This window comes from Mytilus edulis, chromosome 3 (assembly GCF_963676685.1).
Source record: "Mytilus edulis chromosome 3, xbMytEdul2.2, whole genome shotgun sequence".
Taxonomy (NCBI): Eukaryota; Metazoa; Mollusca; class Bivalvia; order Mytilida; family Mytilidae; genus Mytilus; species Mytilus edulis.
In genome coordinates, this window is record NC_092346.1 from 37,013,590 (window position 1) to 37,039,860 (window position 26,271).

The 26,271-nt window shown below is 31.6% G+C and overlaps 1 protein-coding gene across 1 annotated transcript in view; it reads left to right on the forward strand.

Annotated features, from left to right (window-relative positions):
- The window catches only part of LOC139516374 (DNA polymerase epsilon subunit 2-like), a 64,464-nt gene that overhangs the window by 27,927 nt on the left and 10,266 nt on the right, over positions 1-26,271 (forward strand). The window lies entirely within an intron of this gene.

Here is a 26,271-nt window from a genome sequence, read left to right on the forward strand (position 1 = left end):
ATATCCTGTCCAATAATTTTTTTTGCACATCTTTCTTAAAAGTCACATGTACCTTTGTCTTCAATTGGAGTTAATATCAGTAAGTTATTTTGAATCACTGTAAAACTCAAAAAATATAATAGGCTTATGTTTGACCATATCTGAGATTTCAATATAATATTTTTATTCAGGGAACGAAAATTTAATATTAATCCTTGGAAAATATTTATATGTATCTGGTGAAGGAGATTGTGCAGGTGGTAATAAGTTAATTTGTGCAGGTGGTAATAAGTTAATTAAGTGGTACACGAGGTAAAAGTAGTAGCATCCTATAGTTCTTCCATTTCGATTAACAACTCGAGATAAAAAAAAAACCTGAGGGAAATGTATGAGCTCCAAAAGTAGTGAGTGAGACCAGGTGCATGAACAGAGTAGCATCTTGCTAAAAAATGTACCAGACACCCAGGAAAATTCAAAACTGAAAGTCCCTTATCAAATGGCCAAATCAAAAGCTCAAACACATCAAACGAATTGATGACAACTTTCATTGTCCTGCCTTGGAACAGGCATGTGTTTATGTAGTAAATGATGGATTTAACGTTTTATAGCTAGCTGAACCTTTCACTTGTACGACACACTAAGGAATATGACACAAAAGTTTTTCAAAGGAACAGAAAACCGTTCATTAAAAATATCACTTTGACATAAAATACACACTGAAATTAACATTAGACTAAAAAATGGCCGCAATTTACATATAGCATTTGAACAAAAGAAGTTATCAGTCATGGCTTTACCCGACAATCAAACAGATATTTCAACACATTTCCATTTTTCTAAAATGAAGTTCGTAGAAAAATATGTTTTTTGGTAAATCCTTTGCTCAAATATCAATCATTGGGATTATTTGACTGGTTTTGAAGCATTAATGTCATTCACAGTAGTGTTTGATGAACATGAGAAATATGCTTCATGTTATATATTTATAGTCCTTTTTGAATTAACTTTTCATTTCAATTTACACTTTTCTGAATTTCTATTTGTTAGTTGCCGATCAAACTAGGGAAACATCTTCATCTTAAATATTATTATATAGAAATACATTACTGCAGTCTTTAAGTAATGAAAGGTGACAGTCAAATTATTGATGTATTGATTGCTGTTTGCTTAACGTCTAGTGGCACATATTTCATATAATTGAGGATGGAAATGGGGAATGTGTCAAAGAGACAAAATAATTATCAAAGGTACCAGGCTTATAATTTGATACGCAAGGCGCGCGTTTGGTCTACACAAGAACCGACTAAAGAGCAGTAAACATTTAAAATAGCAAATATACCACTACAATTATCAGTAAACATTGAAAGAACCATGACTGCTCCTTAATTCTTCCTTATTTCAATATTCTGGTAAAACTACTTTCCCCTTTAATCTACTACAAACCATTTTACATTCAATTTTTTTTATATACATCGAAGCATTAAAGACAATAGTTGCCACTAGATTTCAGACCCTTTCAATTAAAATATCCTTTCTCCAGTCTGTGTCGAATATGCATGAAATATAAGGATGCTACTTTTAATTTTTTTTATGGCGTAGTCTTTGCCACACATAGCTTCAACATTTAATACAAGAAAGAGTAAATACACAATAAGAAAACTGTTCAAAAAGCGGTTATAGTGCAAATGATTTTGAAGTTCAAATTCTCGTTTATATTAATAAATTGTAGTAGAAAATATTTCTACATACCCCAAGATCACATCAAGTTCAGGTCAATGTTTGCTTTAACAGTTTAATACTTGTTTTGTTGATAGGTTCCATTTAGTTCATTACACCAAACCAATTACCTAATATATACAAACAAAGAGTGGATTGACATAAACACTTTAAAACTATTTCAATTACCACTAAACGGCATGTTTATGCTTTGTATCTATCTTTTGCGTATAGATCTTTTCAATCCATTTGACAGTTTCCGTGTATTTTTTGTTGTTATGAAATTGTCCGAGAGGCGATAGAGAGTTGAACGCTCACAGGCATGTTCATCCCCGCCACATATATACATATTACATCCGCTTTTTCTGTTCCCCGGGCGCTATATTTTCTTCTCCGGGCGCTTTTTCTTTTCCCCGTGCGCTTTTTCTTCACCCGGGCGCTCCCGGGCGCATTTTAGTAGGACCCGCATATTTATATATCACTTTCACACATTTTTTGCACTATAATGGAATTGTATAAAGTAAAATCACAAAAATAATGAACTCAGTGTATGCGAATGTCATACTATTGAGAGGTTTAGCTACATATAAAACCAGGTTTAGTCCACCATTTTCTATGTAAGAAAATGCATGTTCCATTTCGGGAATATGATAGTTGTTATCCATTTGTTTGATGTGTTTTTTATTTTCCCATATGTTAAGGAACTTTCCGTTTTGTATTTTCCTCGAAGTTATTTTTTTATTTTATTTTTTTACTTTTGGCAAGCAAAATAGTGTGTACTCCGGTGGTTGTTGGTTTGCAATGTTTCATGATGGCATTTCGTCTTATGTTATTAATTTAAAGAAAATAGTCAATTTTGTCTCTTAATTGTTCGGACGCATGGAATTAATAATATATTCTGTTTGAAAAAAAGTAAAAGCACAAAAATACTGAACTCCTAGGAAAACTCAAAACGAAATTTTCCATAATCAAATGGCAAAATCAAACTCTCAAATTTGTATACTAGATTTGGTAAATAGTGTTACCAATGCAAAAATAACATGTATTTCATTATCATTAAAAAGCTTACCTGTACTACTCTAACTTTTATCTTTAGTCATTCATAGAGATGATTAGAAGAAGTATGAAAATGTTTCGTTTGAAAAGTATTTATATAGAGGTATTATGTATTACTCTGGTTATTCCACGAAACCGCGAGCTTCAGTTTTAGTCTATAAAAATTCATAGTATCAGTTTCCTCCATGTTATAGGGATGGAAAGATGCTATTTTAATTTTCTTGTTTGAAATATCATTTAAGGTACAACGGTGCACTATTTGGTTTTCCGATGATATAATAGTTTCATTCAGGCACATATTGTATTTATGATCTACATTATACTATGTATAGCAATAACACGTGGAAGTTAAAACATAATAAAAAATCCCTCATATACAGATTCCTGGCAGTGTTACATGGTTTTCCAACCGACAATGTGTGCAGTTTGGTTTTTTACAATTAATGTAATTAATTTACAGTGATGATACACTTATAATGTTTCAGTTCTAATGGTCAGTGAAAAGTTAATGTACAGCCGTTGAAAAAGAATATATGATGAATCTTTGGTCAGTGTATTATGAATTAAAAGACGTGCATTGCCCTTTGCAGAAATTTTAAATGGTTTTACTTTATTTGGCCTTTTTAACTTTTTTGGATTCGAGCGTCACTGATGAGTCTTTTGTAGACAAACGCGCGTCTGGCGTATATACAAAATTTAGTCCTGGTATCTATGATGAGTTTATTTACCACCACTCGGTCGATGCCACTGCTGGTGGAGATTTATTTCCTCGAGGGTCACCAGCACAGTTGTCAGCACTTTTGTGCTGACATGAACTATCATTGATATGGTTATATTTATAAATTTACTGTTCACAAAATTTAGAATTTTTTAAATACTAAGGCACCTCAATCATAGATTACCTTAGCTTTATTTGGCAAAATTTTTAGGAATTTTGGTCCTCCTTCGTACTTTATTTGGCCTTTTAAACTTTTTTGGATTCGAGCGTCACTGATGAGTCTTTTGTAGACGAAACGCGCGTCTGGCGTAAATACAAAATTTAGTCCTGGTATCTATGATGAGTTTATTTACATTTATATATATAAATAATTAACTCTAGGCATACATTTTCTGCATTATAATGTAACGCAATGCTTACTTTGGCTGTAACCATCAATGTAATAGTCCACCTTTATCTTCATAGTTTCAGCTGTAAAGTCAGAAATATAACAGTTGTTATCCATTTGTTTGATGTGTTTGAGCTTTTGATTTTGCCAATCGATTAGGGACTTTTCGTTTTGAATTTTCCTCGAAGTTCAGTATATATATATGTGATTATGAACATGAATTTAACAGCGAGTGCCCCTTTAATATGAAGATATGGAATTTGTAAAAAAAAAAATGGAACAAATAAAATTGTTCGCAATATATACTGAAATATTCATGACTTTGGAGGATTTTCTTTATCATAAAATTGTGAAAATTTTGAAAGTTGTCTACTAACATCGCATTTAAGTGGTCTAAGAAGTTGAACTACCGTATCACTAGCTTGTTAACACTGAGGTTGTGAGTATGAATCCAGCATGTGGCACGTGCGCTTGACTCTAACCTTAATTGACTAGGATTTCCAAGGTCAGTAGTTCTCACCAGACATTCCGAATTTCTATTCCATTTAAAATTTACCGCCACGAAATAGCATAATTGTGATAAAAGTCGCGTTAAACACAAATTAAAGTATTGTTATAAACGAGAGGTTTAACACATCCATTGTCAAATTCATTATAACTGCGAAAGAAAAGTAGAAAATGAGTAGCCAGTTGATATTTTAAAGGCCTTTGATGAATTGGGATCAAATTTGGAACAATGTTCACATTTCCTGACAGAAATATTATTGAATTTGAAGTCAATATGGACAAGGCTAAGACCGCAGGAATAGACAATTGATCCATATAACTCCATACAATTGGTGGATGATATGCCAAAATATTGACTTTGGTTTAAACCAACTTAAAATGATCCAAATAATGCTCAAATATCACAAATCTATTAATTGACAAGTTAAGGAAACAAACAATAAACAGCTGTACATAAAGTGCATGATACATCCCTATTGAGCAGATCGAAATTGTTGCAACAATAAAATAGTATACTCAGATATCCTTTAATGATAATTAGATAAATAGCTCTGTAGAAAAACAGGTCTGGTGATACAATTTGGCGTATAAACATTGTATCATATATGACTGTTGAAATTCTATAACTCTGGAATGACCATAAAAAAAATTCAAATAAACACAAATCTATATTCACCAAATCTTTAAATAGCGTCAAGTTTGTAATAATTTTATTCAAACAAAGTAGAGATATTTAAAATTAATTCATTTATTTGTCTGATAACCCTGGAACTTTTTTTAAAAATCATACGGTTTGTTATGTTCACCAATATAAAACAAAAATCAATATGGAGTTTCCTTCTGTCCAACTTAACAATAATGTTAAGTATGGAGGAAAAGCGATGTAGGATAACTAGTATGGGTACAATCTCAAAAACTTAAAAACTTTAAAAAATGCCTTAAATCAAACGGTTAAATTAAGAAAAGGGAGCTTTCTTCCGTCAATTCTAATATGTCAAAATTACATCAGTATTGTTTAAAGCATATTTGAGTTATTGTACAAAATGTTGATCGACTGACGAATGGACGAACATTGATAGATCACATGACTTATAAAGTGAACTACCGAATTAGACTTCACAGTATGCATACCTTTCCGGCGCCTCTGAGATTACCTGCAGTTTTTGGTGGGGTTCGTGTTGTTCAGTCTTTAGTTTTCCATGTTTTGTTTTGTTAACTGTTGTTTGTCTGTTTATATTTTTTCTTTTTGACCATGGCTTTATCAGTTGAGATTGAATGAACCTTTGGTATCTTTCAGAAAGTTTCAATATAAAAAATATTAATATTTTAATTACTATCTTAATTTATGCTAACAATTTCCTCCATGTATATGACTGGTTGAGGAAATAAAAAAAAAAAATATGTTGGAAATCTAATTAAAGAAAAAACCGTGCAATTTATTGTTTTTTTCCGTAAAAGAGCTAATTTATACTAACGGTTTACATTAATAGCTATGTATAGAAGTGATTAGTTGGATTTGTTAAATTATTTATTGAAATCTATTGACATATTCCGAGTATTACTCAATGGTATTTTCAATCGAGTTTACACCTTTTCCCCATTAAGTCATTAATTAACTTTCTGTGAAGATTTTATGTTTGATGCACAATTAAGCGGTGTTTTCATTATGTATCGTTAGTGAAAAGCAGTTGTTGAGCCATATATTTTACAGGTTACTGTGCATTAAATTATTTTCTATGGATCCTTGCTATAGCTAGAAACCAAAAGATTGGCATATAAACAATTAACACGGGAGAAAACTTACACAATTTGTATGAAGTGAATCATTATTAAAGACAATGCTATCTGGGCTCCAAAAGTAGAGATTAAAAAAGGCAATGGCGGAATATGTAATTATCAAACTGTTTTCCTTTTATAAAAAAAGCCCAATTTTTACTAAACTGCAATTTGAAATAATGAACATGTACATGTAGGGAGAGACTGTACGATGTAATAACTACCCTCATTATAAACAAAATCCAAATTTTGTAAGGTAATAAGATTTGACATCTGCATTGCACAGAGTGTTGCAGTTTTTGGTCTTTAATCCACTTTATCTCATCTAATACGACTTGATCGTGTTACCGCTCATTTAACTTTTTGGTGGATTAACGAGCTGGGTTTCTTTTAAGAAAAAACCTCATTATTAAAATTATTATCGGCATTTCATCCATTCAATGTTTTATCAAGTGTTTCTCAAAGTACGTTGAAATAAAAAAAAAAAACATATCTGAAATTCGTTGCTTCATTTAATAACTCTCTCATATTTCACAAGTCATGCGGTATTTGTGGAATCAAACCCAACACTGGATTTTGCTAGGTAAAGTTATAATTGTTGATACTTTTATTTCGAATGATATGTAACGAAAGGAGAGTAGTATTAACACTCCTTTCCTGAACAAAATCATAGAGAATTGACTTCAGTGCCAACCTTTCCAATCACAATATAAAAACCACGATGATTCATAGTTTCTCAACACTTGTTTGTTTATATTTCCTGTTTCAATAGGACTTTAACTATTGCATATGATTAAATAATTTTTGAAATACTCATTTTGGTACTGTTGTTTGCAATAAACTTTGGAATAAACATCAATTTGATGTTTGATTTTAAATAATGAAAATAAAATCGGCCGATAAAATTAAAAACATTATTGTCAAGCGATAAACTTTCAAAGTAATGAAATTTTATATAGGGTGTGCTATTAAAATTCTATAACTTTTTTAATTTGATATGTCCATTATTTATTACTTTGTGTCCAGAAACCTAAAACTGTATGATGATTTTGCATCTGGAAGTTTAATTAAAAGAGGGCGGAAGATACCAGAGGGACAGTCAAACTCATAAATAGAAAATAAACTGACAACGCCATTGCTAAAATGAAATTACAAACAAAAGCACACATGACACAACATAGAAAACTAAAGAAATCGCAACACGAACCCCACAAAAAAGCTAGGGGTTATCTCAGGTCCTCTGGGAGGATAAGCAGATCCTGCTCCTCATGTGGCACCCGTCATGTTGCTCATGTTGTTACAAATCCAGTAAAAAGTCTAATTTGGTTAGTCACATTCATGAAAGGGAAGGGGATTGAAGTTACGACGTAAGGAACATATCCGATATTATCTGTGAAACGGTAATTCCATAACGGTCAACCAACTCGTGATGGCGTCCGTAAAATTTACGAAGGTATGGTTTCAACTTCACCATTTGGAACTCTTGGTTTAATAGCTTTCTTGTGAGCAGCAACCCTCTACCAAGAAAAACATGATACGAAATACAAGAACGGGAATATCATATCAATTGGGAGATATATACCCCATATGCAGGTGCTGCTGGAATGTTGCTACTTAGAAATAGAAAGATCACAATTGGAAAGCTGAAATCATCTCTTTGTCGTAAAGTTTTGTTTTCAACCGACCCACATTGTCAATTTCTAGATGTAGGTCAAGATATGATTAACATGCTTTTAAATGAAGATTTCAGAAATTTATTACAAGTGATAGTATGATCATCCGCAAAAGCTTTTACGAAAGAGATGCAAAATAAAGGCATAAAAATAAAACAGTAGTACATATACCGCTGTTCGAGATTCATAAATTCATTAGTCGAAAACTTTTACATCACGCTAATGACTGTATAGTAAAATTGTGAATTCGTTTCAAAAAACAAGTGGCAATGAAATTATGTAGCTGCGAAAATGTTTGAATGCATTTCATGGTCACTAATCTAATCATTTGTAGTATTATCTTCTGGAATTTACAGTATATACCCAGATACACATCTGACATTGTTCATACAAACGGAGCACTTTCTGCAATTTAGCTCAGTATCGTTACAAAATATTTAACACTATTCACATAGATTTAAAACTGAAAAATAAAAGCTTGATATCAAAACCTAATCAACTTGCATCCTAGTTGGTTCTCAGCTTTATACGATACCAACATAATGTATGTTGTCGAAATGTCAGGTCATATATGTCATGTAAGTGTGATTTTATATAGCTTTTCCTGCATGATTTTGTTTAAACTACCTTATTTCATAGCTAGTAGTCCGTTTTTTGGGAAACAAAAGACTGTCACTTTGATATCGTGTTTAATGATTTATTAACATAATCAAAAGTCCAAAGTTCAGTTACATATCTTGTATGACAAAAACAACCCCACTGAATGTAATATCATAGATTTGAAAAATATTTTTATTTCTAAAATTCACTTTTATCTTATGGTTGTTATCATAATGACTAACAAAAGATGTTTGAATATACATTTATAATTATTGATATAGCTGACTTTTTATCATATGTCACATATGAAAAATATGCTCACTGGCAAAAGAATGTATCCAGAATGAATATAAAATATAACTATAAAGTTCCATGTTATGTCATGGCTCGATATATTAAGCCTTTTTCAACTGAGTTTTATAGTTTGTTCTTATGTTGTGCTGTTACAACATTGTCCCCATGTTATGAGCTGGGTTGAGCGCTCACAAACATGATTAAGATCGCAACATTATTTATGTGTCTGTCCTAAGTCAGGAGCCTGTAGTTCAGGGGTCGTCGTTGGTTCACGTCTGTCATATTTATTTTATTCTTAAATTGTTATGTTATGAATTAGGCCACACGTTTTCTCAATTGAATTGCTTTCTATTTTTCATGTCGGGGGCCTTTTATTGTTGACTATACGGTATAGGGTTTTCTTCTTGTTGAGGAATGTTTGACCGCTTACAATTGCTTACATCCAATTTATCTAAACTTTGGTGGATAGTCTCATTTGCAACCGTAACACTTCTCCTCATTTTTATATTATATATTTTTTGTTACGACATAAGTAACATATCCGCTATTATTCGTTATTCAGATGATAGCAGGTACTCTCATAATGTCGTTACTACATTCATGTCCCTTCTTCACGAATGTGAGCTGCCGAATTAGACTTATTATCGGGTTTGTATAAACAAATGATTAACACGATTGGTGCTACATGAGGAGCAGGATCTGATTACCCTTTCGGACATCTGAGAAGACCTCCAGTTCTGGTAGGGTTCGTGTTGCTAAGTCTTTAGTATTCTATATTGTGTTTTGTGTACTATTATTTTGTTTTTTGGTCTTATTCTTTTTAACTAAGGCGTTGTCAGTTTATTTTCGACTTTGAATGTCCATCTGGTATCTTTTTCTCTCTTTTGATATCAAAAATTATCATACTGACGGTCCTGATAGTTCACGAAGTCTTATGGCAGCACTGCTGACTTTGTTTTCGTCATATTTAGCAACTATTCTAAATGATTTTTTCGCCATGTCTGCTTGATCAGTCATCTGTGCTGCTATTCCAACAAAAATTAATGATTGAATTTGTAAAAAATTTAACGGCAGTCCAGTAGAAAGTATCTTCATAGTTGCAGGAAATAGCTGGTACCAAGCATGTACACATGTAACACTGTCATGAAGATGGTAATAACACAAAAATCTGAGGAAATGTAAAAATGGTATCGCAAGAAAAGCATTGCCCCGCCTAACATCACATTGAAGTTCTTTTGGAATGATATTGACTAAACCGAAGGATACTGATTGTCAATGATTTTAAGGTTGTTATGAGCTTTTCCTTTTTCATCATATCAAGTGCAGCTTCCTGTTTTGGTGTCATTATATTCCTGTTTTGTGTTAAACATATATGATATGTTTCATCAGTTAACTTTGAAACCGCATAGTTTATAATATCCAATGACGATAAGTAATTCTCATGAACATGAAAAAAAAAGAGGCCAACATGGTCCATCCTGCTACTGCATCTGAATGTAATCCTGCCAACAGACAACTGAGGTCATATTTGTACTTATAGTACTGTTTTTTGTTTTGTTTGTGCTGAGTATATTATATGGTTGCTATATGATGGTAGGCTTTTGATAGAAAGTATAGACAAATATCACTGCAAACATCTGCATTCGATTGTTAAAGCAAAAGTATGTACTATTCTACTTTTGATATTCAACTGTTTGATAATTTCAGTGGGAACTCGTGAGTAATCATTAAGTGTTTCAGAGGCTGTACAACAATATATTCCTTGTTGATATAAATTCTTCAGCAAACTTTTCAACTTTTTCTTTTTTTCTAATTCTGCATTTAATCGCAAGTCAAAAAAAAATTAAAGTCAGGAATGAAATAATGTAACAATGATGAATACTCTACATTATATAAAAGTCTCTGCAAACATGCCATGAAACATTCTGTAATATTGTCTGGTCTCCAAACAGTTGGATCTAAGTCATCAGAAATCCAAAACATTAAAGTTTTTAGGTAATATGAACAAAGCAAACCTTCTAAATCCTTATCCTTCTCTATTATTTCTTTTAAGACTATTTTTAACAATGCATAACAAAGCAGCTGGGTATGGTTAAAAGAAGATATAAGGACCTTTTCAGCCATAGAAAATGATATACGCCATGTTCATATATTGAATCCTTTAAACCAATCGGAACAAACAAAACACCAGACATTGTTATTTTAGAAATTATCTCTGTAGAAATCCACGAAGAACGGGGTCGATAGATCCATGGTACTGCTTTGGATATCCATTTGTCGCATTTTAGACAAAATGCAAAATGATACTTATCATTCCTATCTGCTAAGCATGGACCATGGATTTTATTAATCATAGGAAGTCCCTTTTTGACTTCTCTAAATAAAAATTGTTTACAGAGTTCACTTGACAATAGAAACTGCATTCCATGCAGCTCTATCAGTTGTTCGCTACCTTTCTCTAATATGTTGTTATTGGTATTTAGTTGTAGATATGTAAAACATGGATGTGTATATGCGGTGTCCATTAATAGCACTACTCTCTGACCTTGAACTGCCTCTCTTTCAAATTTATACACTGTCATGGAGGTATCAACGAACATCATATCAAGATCACTACCTTTTAAATCCAGTCCTTCACTTCTACTGCCACTGCTTACAAAATATGTGTACTGTTTTTGGCGACCATAAGCATCAAGAGCCCCAAAAATTAATCTCCTACCCTTCACCACTTGTTCAGACCCAATCTTGTTACACAGATAGTCATAAAAGCGAAACGATTCTGTTTTATTTGCAGACATTTTCAGTCTTTTCTGTATTTGTTTGTACAATGAATGCGTTCTCCACTATGGGGCCATATTCAGAGCTGAAAAAGAAATTATTTTCCTTAAAATGTTTATAAGAAGGGGTTGCTATTGTAAGATCTCTTAAACCATAGTTATAAATGCAAGAGCTTTTGCATTATTATGGAAAAAAGTGCGCCAGAAATTTAAAATGTTTAAATATTAAAGCAGTATAATTTAATATCTAATGCATTTTTAGTTCTTTATATTACCCCATTGCTGTTCAGCTTATCTTAATTTCAATTTATATCTATTGTTTTGTCAAAGTCTATACGAATGTTAGAATTATTTTGTGAATTTTCTGAAGTTGCAACCTTTTATATGCTTTTTGTATATTAAGATATCTTTCTATGTGGGTTATAAAACTTATACATAGAGAACAATCATTTGCATTACTGTGATACTGAGATGCCCGCTAATGTCACGCATACATGATTATTTTCTAATATAATTTTTACTAAGCTAAAACATCATAATTATCAAGAACATATTATCAGAATTAGAACAAATAATTGCATGGATGAAACTTAACCTTATCAATAGATAATTTGTTACAACTTTTTTGTTACACCCAAGTTTAATTGTTATACTTCATAGTTTCTTTTTCTGAAACAATTGTAAATTGAACAGATCTGTTGTTTCGAATAATAATGGATTTTGACCACAGGGTGTGACGAGCGGGGTGCCTGTAAACACTTACTTCTACATCCTGAAAACATTCATAAACATTGGCATTGGTTTCTTTTGTTAATAACATAAATATAAGAGTTTACTAAAAGTGATCACTACAAGTTGTTTCAAAAAATATTTCAGGCAATTACAATAGTGAAAAAAACTATTTATCATAACTATTTCAAATAAAAGAGCACCATTTAAATAAGCTAGTACTAGGTACATGCAAAGATATTACTATATTTTTTGCGCACAAAATAATGTATTGTGCGCACAATACAAATATAGTGTGCTCACAACATAGTAAATGGTTCACACGACACAATATTCTCTGCCGGTCCCCCCACCCCCCTCCCCGTTTAACTAGTGCTAGGTACATGCAAAGATATAACTATATGTTTTGCGCACAAAATAATGTTTTGTGCGCACAATATAAATATAGTGTGCTCACAACATAGTATATGGTTCGCACGACACAATATACTCTGCCCCCTCCCCCCCGTTTGACCGTGACCTTATTACATGGTTTATTGGTCAACGTAACATACCCCAGTTTTGATCTGTTTTTCAGATACGATAGCAAATGTATGGTAGAACTGTATTTTATTTATAAAAAAAGGCGTGTATGTTGTATACGGTTTGTTTCTGAGATACTCTCCGCTATTGGTTACTTACATTTGTTGTTCGCAATGATTTGCATGGCCTACAGGGCTGTCTGAAAGGCTTTTCATTGACATCATGTACATTGAATATCAAATCTTTATGTAACATAATATCAATAATTTGTATATTTTAACTAATTTGATTTGTCCAGGGATAGTCACATGTTAAACTATGTTTTTGAAGGAAGATAGAAAACAGTGGATAGCAAAAAGCATATTGCACGGTTATTTTTAAAATTAAAAATAATATACTTACTTTGTGACGTCATGTTATGAATTTCTTAATATTGTTAAAAGTTTTAAAAAAAATATCGATTATTTGAAGAAAAACATAAATCCCATAAAAATAAATGAAAAACTACTAATGTGTTGTTATTGTCAATATGATATCTATCAAATTCAAACAATAACAAATGATTAAATATATTACACTGACAATTTCGATACAAATATGGTAAGAAATTAATAATATAACAATTATAGCCTTGGTATGAGGTCAATACGGGATATATCGACCAAAAAGAAGAATATCGACCTCGGACTGCGTCCTCAGTCAATATACTTCTTTCAGGTCAATATACCCTTGTATCGACCTGATTCGATGGCTATAATTGTATAATGTTACTAGTAATTTAATGTATTACTAGGGTTGTAAACTTCCTTTTTTTTAACGTCAACATAAATTCAATTATGAACACAAGGACAGGCGAGACGTTATATCTTGTTTTTTTTTTCAGGAACATGATTTCCGAATTTTAAAATTGGATTTAAACTAGTTTGTAGTAATTGAACAGCAATACTTTGTGTTTTTTCATGATAAGTTTTGTGTCTTTTTTCTCATTTGATGGATACATCCTTTTTTAAATATTTTTACAAGTTACAGTTTTTGGTTTATATCTCTGACACTAAAGCATTTAGAGCAAATCTGACATGGTGTATAAATGTCATCAGGTTAAGATCTATCTGCCCGGAAATTTTCTGATGAATCAGACAACCTGTTGTTGGGTTGCTGCCCCTGAACTAGTAATTTTAAGGAAATTTTGCAGTTTTTGGATATTATCTTGCATATAATTATAGATAGAAATTAACTGTAAACAGCAATTATGTAAAGCAAAATAAGATCTAAAAACAAGTCAACATGACCAAAATTGCCAGTTGACCCATTAAGGAGTTGTTGCCCTTTATAGTAATTTTTAACAATTTTCGTTACTTTTTGTAATCTTTTACAAAAATCTTCTCATCAAAAACTACTTGGCAAAATTTAACCAAATTTGGCCACAATCACTAGGGTATATAGTTTAAAAATTTAGTACGATGACCCCGCTTGCCAACCAACATGGCCGACATGGCTAAAAATAGAACACAGGGGTAAACTACAGTTTTTGTCTTCTATCTCTAAATCTAAAGCATGAAGAGCAAATCTAATGAGATTAAAATGTTAGACAGGTTAAGATCTATCTGCCATGATATTTTCAGACAACCCGTTGTTGGATTGCTGCCCCTGAATTTGCAATTTTTGGGAAATTTGGCGGTTTTTTGGTTATTATCTTGAATATTATTATAGATAGAGATAAACTGTGACAGCATTAATGTTCAACAAAGTCAGATGTACAAATAATTCAACTTGTTCAAACTTGTCAGTTGACCTCATAAGGAGTTATTGCCCTTTATAAGCATTTTAACAATTTTTCATAAATTTTTGTTATCTTTTACAAAAATCTTCTCCTCTGAATTTACTGAGACAAATTCAAACCAAACTTGGCCTCAATCATCACTAGAGTATCTTGTTTAAAAAAATTGTTAACCAAGATGGCCGCCATGGTTAAAAATATAACATAGGGGTAGGACTTATATCTGTGAAACTAAAGCTTTTAGAGCAAATCATACAATGTGTAAAAATGTTAAGTAGGTTAAGATCTTTCTGCCTTGAAATTGTCAGACGAATCAGACAACCTTTTGCTGTGTTGCTGCCCTGAATTGATAATTTTAAGGAAATTTGCAGTTATTTGTTTATTATCTTGAATATTAGTATACTAGTAGATAGATATAACCTGTAAATAGTAAGAATGTTCAACAAAGTAAGATCTACATATTAGTCAACATGACAAAAATTGTCAATTGAGTCAAGGAGTTATTGCCCTTTAAAGTCAATTCTGAACAATTTTTCGTAAATTTTTGTAATGTTTTACAAAATTTTTCTCCTCTGATACTCATGAGACAAATTTAACCAAACCTATCCACAATCGTCATTATTCTAGTTTAAACAAGTATTCTGTGAGTATTGCATGGCAATACATAGTCCCCTTCCGGTGAAAAGTTCATTGTATTGGAACGAAATTCTAACTTGATCTATAACTTGTCAATGGTGTAAACTATAACAAACAAACCTACCACTAAATTCTTCAAATAATTTACTAAAGAAAAGGAAAAAATCCAAAATGTCATTTATCTTAATACAATGTCCTTCACAAATCTTCTATAAAATGAGCTTCTCCCTTTGAACAGAAATCTAGTACTTAATAAGTATTTCATAAAAAAAATAATTCTAGGGAAAGTTAAAGAAATCATTATTTCCCTTTGAACAGAAATTTAGTAATTAAAAAGTATTTCATTAAAAATCTAATTCCAGGGAAAGGGCTTTAATTGAAAAAAAGGAGAAAAGCTTAACTCGTAAAAATCGAACTTGACCTGTAACTTATCATGATAAAACAATACACCAAATATCAAATCAATATCTTCAAGCATGAAGATAAAAGTCTGGAAAACTGATTTGCCGGACTGATGAATGGACAGACGGACGGACTAACAGACGGACAGAGTGCAAACCTAAAGACATCTTCGACTTCATCGTTAGGGGACTAAAATTGTGTCCGATGACCCTCCCTGCCAAACAAGATGGCCATCATTGCTAAAAATAGAACATGGGGTAAAATGCAGTTTTTGGCTCATATCCCTGAAACCATAAAAGCAAATGTGTTATAGTTGCATTATTTTTTTTTATCGTTGACCAACTCGTGATGGTATTCGTAAAATTTACGAAGTGATGATTTCAAATTCACCATTTGGAACTCTTGGTTTAATAGCTTCCTAGTGAACAGCAATCCTTTATCAAGGAAATCATGATAGGAATTATAAGCCCGGCAATATCGTATCAATTGGGAGATATATACTCCGTATGCATAAGTTCGACAGTGACCTCACTCTAATGCCGAGTCTGTTTCCAAACGTTCCAATAAACACCGATACAAAGTAGCAACTTGAAACGTATCTGTTGGTAAACCAAGTTTCAAACGAAATAAACGTAGTTTCTTCAGTATTCGTTCAGCAATGATAAACGTGCGAGTATTTCCATGTAATCTTACCCCATTTCGAATAAACTCTTATGTATTTCTCCATTCTGTCACTTTGAAAAGTCATTTAAGCGCCGAACAATTTGCATGAGTTAGCTCTATGCATTTGAGCTCACAGTATATTAAAGTTTTGGGCACAATATATTACTTTGTGCTCACAATATTTTATTTGTGCACACATTATATTATCTTTTGCTCGAAATATTTTAAGATGTGCGCACAATATATATATTTTTTCTTTGCAAGTCCCTAGCTGGGATACGTAGAATACAGTTTTGCTCAAAGCTACAATTTTTATCCCACATGGCAATGTCTTAAAAAACATAATGTAAAGTACTTTTATTATTTGAATAATGCATCAAAATGTACTTTTCATTTGGTCTAAGTCTTAATAATAAAATGCATTTTAACGTTTGAATTGTTGAAGACTGGTAATTGTCTCCAGGGGCAAATCCGTTCATTTTTAAAAGGGGATGCCAACGAAGACTAAATGGGAGTCAAGCCATATGTCCCCTTTCAAAATCATTGATCGTAAGCAACGGGGGATTCCAACCTCGGGAACCCCAATTAGAAAGCCCATAAAAAGCATTGCTAGCTATTTTTTGCAACTTCATGTTGAAAATGCACACTTTTTTTTTTTTTACAGAAAACAGTCAAAATTGAAACCAATTCAAGTAATATAATAAGCCGTAAATAATGATACATGGCACGCCCAAGCTGATCTCAAAAACCTTACCATCACAATCCTAGACCACAACGAGGGTTGGTCGAAGGTCGACAGAGTCGCTCGGGAAAGATTTTGGATAAGAAAGTTAAGGACAGTTTCCCTAGAGGGCATACATGAAAAAACATAGAAGGAGTCATTCATTTTCCTGTCCTCACTATTTTTCAAAAATTGTTTTCCTACTATCACTTGTTTCCAATAACTCCGGCTTCCGTACTGGATTTACAGTTTCAATTTAAAAAAATCATACCAGTTTAAATTTTAGGGCTCCATTCAGTTGAGATGGATGTACAAGTACGTAGCCACGTTCAATTATTTTACCTTTATAAATAAAAATTTACTTATTTTGCCACATTATTAAACTGCTATTCGTTTTGGGAGGCTTAGATATGTAGTTTCTGTTGAAATCGCCCTACCGTTGTCAAATTTGAAATATTATACCAACTTGGATCGGTTAAGGCATTTTTGTTTTTTTTTTATTTTAGAATTGCTTTCCTTGCAGTAGTTGTAACTTCTCAACTGCCACCTCCGTTGAAAATTTAGAGTTGTGTCGGTTCACATCGAAAATTACTAATTTTATTTTGGCATATCTTTATAGTCTTTGCGCCGTGTTTGGAACTTTTAAAATTGTACCAGCGTCTGTGATGTTCGCTTAAATTGTATAAATTTTCAAGATTTTGATAGTGTCTCAGTTTGAATATATTGACATGATTCATTTGACATCGTGCTATTATTGAAGAAGGATATCTGTTATCCGAAATATCTAATATTTGTTCATTTTATAGTTATTATATGGCGATTTTGTACCCTTTTTGACTTGTTATATATTATATTTTGTAGTGTACAGTATCTTTACATGATCCATCGCCCTGTAAGATTAATCGCTATTTATTCATTTAGTCATTTAATATATATATATATATAAAACGTCTGAATAAAAGTCAACGATTTTTCCCAGGGCGCTTGATCGTTATATATATATACACTTAATATGTTTGTTTATTATTGAAAAACTAATTATTTGCCATAAAAATCTTACCTTTATGTTGCAGTTAAATCACTTAAACTATAATGAATTTTGATATGATCTTACGGTTTTTCCAAATTACTTATATTTTCATTTTACTAAGCACTTGAACTTCTTTCCGATATGACGCGAATACATTGTGGCATATCATGATGACAATACTTAAAATGTGTGCAAAGAAACTCCTCTGCTTTCACATACACATAGTTCTTATGTAGACGAAACGCGCGTCTGACGTATTAAATTATATTTTAATTAAATTAGGCTTAAAAATACAGTGAAATTAAAATAAATACAGATTGAAAATAAATTGAAATTAAATTTTGATCATCATATTTTTATCCTTTCTTTATTATGATTTTATTATGATTTCTGAACCGTGACGTCATTGTTAGGTAAGGTATACTTCCCTCCTTTCTAAGTAGCCTAGTCCTACAGACAGATAGATTGGTTATATGTCGGTCTACTCTTAAGGAGCGTAGTTTACCTAACCTAAGAATGATTTCACGGTTCAGCTAGCAAGCAAGCTAACCAAAGATATTACCTTTGCCTACACACTCATTGAAATCGGCTGTAAAAGTAAGTATTATAGTTATCAAAGGTACCAGGCTTATAATTTAATACGCCAGACGTGCGTTTTCTTTACAAAATACTCATCAGTGACGCCTAGATCAAAATAGTTATAAAGCCAAACAAGTGCAAAGTTGAAGATCATTAAATCAACCTAAATAGGAAACGGATTAATATAAAGTATTACTAATAGCTTGTTTCCGGATCATATTAATTGTTCACTTATGTTAATATATTTTTGCCCAATTTTCTATATTACTTATCTTGATTTGAATAAGTGAAATATCGTTATACAAATCTACACAGAGAAATTTATGACTGAGTGCCTATAACATCCCTTTTATGACACTGTAGACCAATGTGCATATGAGGAAACACCCTATTACCTTGGAATCTATGGTGATTTGTAAAATCAAAATGAAAGGAAACTTGAGCCAGAGATTGCAGGAATGAAAACTGAAGGTCATGTAAAAATTGTTTTGTTTGCCAACAAAAGGATTGGAGCGACTCTTTTATTTACTCAAGTTATTAAACTACTTTATAGCATGAAATTGAACTGGAAAAGACCGATGATATGAGATCATTAGTGAAAAATTGTCAAGATTAAATGGTATTCATTGTAGCAACGATTTAATATAAAAAAACAAATGAAAATCTGAATTCTATCGAAATTGAAACTACATGGTAAGTAAGACCCAAAAGTGATATCAAGAAGGCTCTTTAACAAAATAATTTATTAATTTTTTTGGGGAAAATTTTGACCTTAACTGCCCTTGTCTACTGATTTCTCAGTTAGAAACTCCCAAAAAGGTGACATATTTATAATTGTGTGTGATACGGAAGCTATATTTATTGAAAATTTAGGTCTTTTATTTTTCTAACAAATCAGAGTCTTTGTTTTGGTTTTTATCAGTAATTTTAGCTCACGAATCCAAAATGGCCTTGTGGTTTTTCGTCATTACTTATCTGCCGTCAGTTGTCCCTTAAACTTTTCTTTAGATGTCTCCTCTGAAACTGTAAATGGATTCAAACTCTTCTTTAAGATGTTTTTTTTTTATAAAGTGAGAGGTTTTGTCCTGGTTGTTCAATCAACTAAGCAAACGCTGATAAAAATAGAAAAAGTTTACGACAGTTTGAACCAGTTTGAAACTCAGGACCGGTTTGAAATACAATTCGGACCAGTTTAAGATGCAATTCGGACCAGTTTGAAAGCAACTCAGACTACTTATGAAGACAACACAAAAATGTTTGAAAGACTGTTACCACTATCACAACTTGGAAGCATACCATTAGGGTAGTGTTGGCCAATATATTGTTCGAGGAAGCCAACCAATTGTTCTAACAGGTTTAGATGGTCAGTGTGAGGGTACCCGAGAAGGTAAAACAAACGCGTCCAACCCTACCTATGAAATAAAATATTTTAGACAATTTTAAAACTATTGATCACGTCTCAGCTAAATTCCTACTCTAAAAATGTGTATGTTGTTATGAAACAGACCAGCAAACAATTATTAACATTAACTTATTTTTTGTTGCAGTTAGATTATAGGATTGATTAGTTCTTTCATGTTTCCTTTTCTGGCATTACCTGCTTTTTCCGTGTACTCAAAATTATTTAAAGTAAACAATTGCTTTAAACAGTTTAAAATCTTATCATTGTTAGTGACGCCAAATCTTAGATGGTGCATGGTTTAAATACTAGTAAGCAGAAATGGAAAATACTTATTGTCTTTTCATATGCCAAATGTTTCAAAGAGGAAGATAAAACAACAGTACACCCCCATTTTCGGCATGAAGTATACAGGAGACATAATGATCAAAACACAATCCAGAAATAAAATTAAAAAAAAAAACATAAAACCAAATGGGCCTGACATTTTTTTTTCAAAGTTTTATGTTAGGGTCCGAGCTCTATCTATCCAAATAATCTGTCAAGCAATTTTTAGCCCCTGTAATGTGGACTGTAATTTATTTGACAGCTATTGTTATAAAAACAATTAGAGTTAGCCGATACGTGTTAAGTACAAAAATGACAAAAATAGCAAGTTCTATGTACCTGAAAAATGTAAGAAAATCGATTTTTTTTTATATAGGTTTATTGGCCCTGAAATGTGAGTTCGTTGAACTTCAGTTCTTGTATTATCGTTAACAGTATAGTAGCAAGAACAAAAACGTAAATTAAAAAAAATAGATTTGCAAGACAAAATCTATGTATCCTGAAAACCTCGGACAAATGCAGTTGACTGTGTTTCGAGTAATTGTCCTCAGATATCAATTTATTCAAATTTTTACAGTTGTTTGGCTGTTATCTTAAAAATTATAGGAGCAATAGGTTTAAAATGAAAGTAACAAAATGAGCCAACTTGACGAAATATATCTTTATTTTCTAAAAATACTTGGCTGATTGGAACAACACTTGTTTAGAGCAATTGTTGGGGGTATCAGCAGATCAAAACCTACAAACGTGATTACTTTTATGTGTAATATCACAAAAACATAGTACATTACATCCGGTTTCATACGAGAAAGAGTCGGAAAATTATTCTCTTAAATATGACAGTTGTAGGAAATAATAACTGAATCACATTGCAGAAAATGTGAAAAAGTCATAAACATAATTATATCTTGCGTGTTTCAAAACATTCATTTTTCATTTGGTGTTTCTATAAAGTATTTTTGAAACTTGAGGTGACAGTCGTGATTACTAAAAAAAGGCAACAGTAGTATATCGCTGTTCGAAATTAATAAATCGATTGAGAAAAAAAAACAAATCCGGGTTACAATCTAAAACTGAGGGAAACACATCAAATATAAGAGGAGAACTACGACACTACAGAAATGCAACACGTGTTTCAAAACATTAATTTTTCATTTGGTGTTTCTAAGAAGTATTTTTGAAACTTAGGGTGACAGTTGTGCTTACTAAATAAAGGCAACAGTAGTATATTGCTATTCGAAATTAATAAATCTATTGAGAAAAAAACAAATCCGGGTTACAATCTAAATCTGAGGGAAACACATCAAATATAAGAGGAGAACTACGACACTACAGAAATGCAACACTAAAATGTAACACACACATAAACGAACTATAATATAACAATGGTCATTTTCCTGACTTGGAACAGGTAATTTTAAGAAAAAAATGGTGGATTGAACCTGGTTTTGTGGCTAGCCAAACCTCCCGCTTTTATGGCAATTTTAAAAATCATGGAAACCGGGGACAAAAGGGGTTACAATTTTATTGGTTTATTTCTTATGATGGTTAATATGATCTGATTTGCAATAAAATGTTTTGCGACCTCATGCAATTGGACTTTTTCAGGTCTGTTCGATTTCTTTTATATGTTAAACAACAAGTAAAATGTAAATCATCGTTTTTACCTGTAAAATAATGATTTTTGTGGATCAAATCATTTAATGAAATGGTTCACCCTTGTTTAACTTCTTTTTTTTAACAGCTTAAACCCAGATAAAGTAAATCATTTTTGATTATTGTTTATGTATATAAACTCATCATAGATGAGTATTTGATTAAACGGAAATCATCAGGAAACAACCTTTGCTGTGATGATGAAGAAATTTGTAATCAATGTACGTTATTAGTGACATGTGTAAAGGGTATTTTTGATGATTTTATAACAGTTACTGTAGTGTTTTTGCGCAATCGTATAGGTTGGAATCAACACTTTGGTGTTGAAAACGACAAATATCAAAACCTCACATCTTGATTGAAAGAATTTATGTTAAGAACGATTTTGATTTTTTTCTTCTTCTCGTTTTCATTATATTTTTTAGATATTGATATATAACTATATTTTTCTCTTTTAAAATCATAAAAGTTATTTTATGTTTTCATTAAGAAAGATCAAATATCAACGGCATCTTTAATAATTAATTCATTTTTATAAATGATTGAATAAAACAAAATCAATTATATTCATTTTTTCATATCTCGAAGTTGATGCCCCGTTAAGACTAGACAATTTGTAATCTTATAAAATTGAGAATGGAAATGGGATTGTGTCGAAGAGACAACAACCCGACCAAAGAGCAGAAAACAGCTGAAGGCCACCGATGGTTCTTCAATACAGCGAAAAAAATCCCACAACCGGAGGCGTGCTTCAGCTGGCCCCTGAACAAAAATGAATTTATGGTTTATTCAGTCAGTCTCATAATGTTTGTGTATGAAAAGTAAAATTACAAAAATACCGAACTCAAACGGAAAGTCTCTAATCAAATGAAAAATTCAAAAGCTCAAACACATCAAACGAATTGACAATAACTGTCATATTCCTGACTTGGTACAGGCAATCTTTGTATATAGAAAAGGGTGGATTAAACCTTGTTTTATAATTAGTTCAACCTCTCACTTGTGTGACAGTTGCATAAAATTTCATCATATTTACAACGATGTGTGAACAAAACCAATAGACATTATAGGTAAATAAGTCAAAATAGGGGTAAAACAGTCAATACTGTTTTATAATCTTATTCACTATAAAAACAAACAAATCATAATAAAGAAACACAAATGAGGCATATAGACAAAGCACAAAAACTCCTATATAATGTATCCATATTCAGTTTATGAAATCTTGTTTCATAAATGGTTTGATTTAACTCGTCTTATTCAACAGCATAATCTAAATTAGGTTTTGTTCTAGCTATCCCGCTATTCCAACAAATGTGAACGATCAATAACAATACTAGCTATCCCTTTTTTTATATGTGCCTTCATTAATTTAATCCTAGCACCATACCATGAAACATCTAGGTGGTGGTAGCAGCACATGATGTCTAGAAAATGTACATATATCAATGGATTATAATAAGTACAATAACTAATGGTATCGTCTTGTATGTCTTTTTGAATAATATGCGACTTCCATTCAAATCTGAGAGTATTGTTATCATTTTAAGGTTGTTATAATTTAATCAAGTGCATATAGCTGTTTTGATGTCAATGTGATCCCAGATACTCTTAGAATATTTTCACTCTTTTCATCTGTGCGTTTTGACAAATCATATTGTGTAAGTGTTAAACTCACATACAGTGTATGGTTTTTGGGCTTACCGTTTTTTTTTCAAGCTTCAAATTTCATTTTTTTAAAGGTGTTCGTTGTCATACTATATCCTGCTCCATATGTGGCACCCCTCGTGTTGCTCGTGTCATAAAAACCCCGGTTGATAGTTCGATTCAGTGGGTAGCATTCGTGAAAAGGGAAGGAGATTGTAGTTACGACACAAGGAACGAAGCGTTGATTTCAATTTCACCATTTGGAACTCTTGCTTTAATAGCTTTCATGTGATCAGCAACCTTCTATCAAGGAATTCATGATAGGAAATACAAGCCCGGGAATATAGATCAATTGGGAGATTTATACTCCGTATGACAGTTGTCATCTATTCGTTTGATGTGTTTGAGTTTTTGAATTTTCCTCTAAGTTCAATAATTTTGTGATTTTACTTTTAACTCCTCATACAGTCTTTAAACTAAAACTTTTATTAGGGACGATACCGTATCTATTTTACAAATAACTAATAAAAAGATGGTATGCCAATCAAGCTATTTACCCCTTGACAAGGATTATAAGTGTTACCGCTTCAATCAAAACAAAAGGTAAAATTAAATAACAGTGAATCGGATCAGTTGAGGCAAAAAAGTGCTGTTTCATTTTTAGTTTCACCTAAATATATTTGTACTTTATTGGTAAAGGATAAACAAGTACTAATTTCTGTTTTATTAGACAGTATGTTCTAACAACTACAAAAACTTTATGTTGGCGTCTTTGTAAGGTCAATTTGTATGTTTGAATTTTTGTCAGTGATGTTTGGTCATATATGATACTTGTTTACACAGTTTTAGCTGCTGGATCCAAATTACTTGCTTCAAAAGAATATAAAAAAAGATGTGGTATGATTACTTTATCCATTATTATAATAATTTCCAAAAAATATACAGCCAAAATATAATGCAACATATCTTTTGCTCAAAATATGAGGTTTTTTTTCACAATTTTCGTTATTGAGATATGAAATATTATCATGTTAACATATAAACGTCCGATAATTAAGGGACAGACAAACTCATAGTTTGAAAAAAAAATTGACAACGCCATGGCTAAAAATAAAAAGACAAACAGACAAATAATAGTACAAAAGACCAAACATAGAAAACTAAAGACTAAGCAACACGAACCGCACCAAAAACTTGGGTTGATCTCTGATGCTCCGGAAGGGTAAGCAGATCATGCTCCATGTAAAATAACGTTTGTCTTTAATATAAGATATAGTCATTAGATAGACTATAATATTCTGTTGTGAAGAGTATATATCCCTTACATCTTTATCAATATGTGGATGCAGTTATGCACCTTACAGATATGGTTTCACTTATATCACTGAAGGCAAGACATTTTACAATGCCTAGTCTTGTCTGTTAAATTTAACAGTGCATGTAAAAACATTCTTGGTTAAAATCATTTTCATTAGTCACAGTTCGTGAAAATAACACCAGTCTCATTTATATTCTGTTTTGCTGAAAAGTAACGATAATGACAGATACTAGGGTTTTCCTACGAAACAGGAAGCTTTAGCCAAAATATTAAAAGAAATTCCAACTTACCTACTTTTTTAATCTTAATGAGGAAACAGCAAAATTCGTGTATTCCTAGATAAAGAGAACTAACTCTAATGTACTTGAACTTTGGGTCATAGGGTTATTGGTAAACTAAATGTTATGATAAGCATAGCTCGAAAGCTCTTTTTTATAATTTTATAAATGATAACGATTCAGTGGAATTATAAAACCAAATTAATTTGTAACTTATCAGATACTTTTACCAATATTAAGAATTGTAATTAAATACAAAGTATTAAAAGCCAAGTTCCAAATGTAAAACTAAATCACGTTCTCTTGAAAATGACATAATAAAATAGATGATAAAATACCAAATTAAATTGGTAAATAACCTGAGTTCGAAAATAAAAGAAAACAAGGTCTTAAAAAGATCCAGAAATAGTATTTGCCAAAATAAAATCAGTGATTTGGAAACAAAATATTTTCTCAACACAACCATGTAACTGGTAGACTGGTAGACAGCATGAGTGACATAAGTAGTGTCAGAATACAAACAGAAATATTGACTGACTGTCCTAAATTTTCATCTCTGTATATAAAAGCAAAAATCAGTCAAGGTAACACTAAATTAACAAACCAAAAACTATTTAAACAAAGTCTAATCCTGAATGTTTTAAGACAGTTAATCATTGTGTCATACCATAATAAGGAAAATATACCTTTTCCAATATATGACATGATGAACTGCTACTGCAGAGATAAAACAAATATTAAATTCTCTTAAAAAATAGAAAACATTTTTTTTTTCGAAACAACAAATAACAAAAACAAATATATAGACCAAGCACAACAAGTTTATAATTCATATTAACCTTAATTGTTTGTTCTGGTATTTACCATACTTGTGTTCAAATTTTCGGAATTATTATAAAATCAGAAGTATAATTTGAAGATGGTGAAAACAGGCATGTTTTCACAATTAATTCGTTACATACATTAGGTGAGTAATGTTCCTTTGAAGTATTCTTTTTTTTTAAAATAGCCGTTCCAAGAAAAATAAATGGTAAAAATATGCTGTGGCTTCGCTCATTGTTGAAGGCCGTACGGTGACCTATAGTTGTTAATGTCTGTGTCAT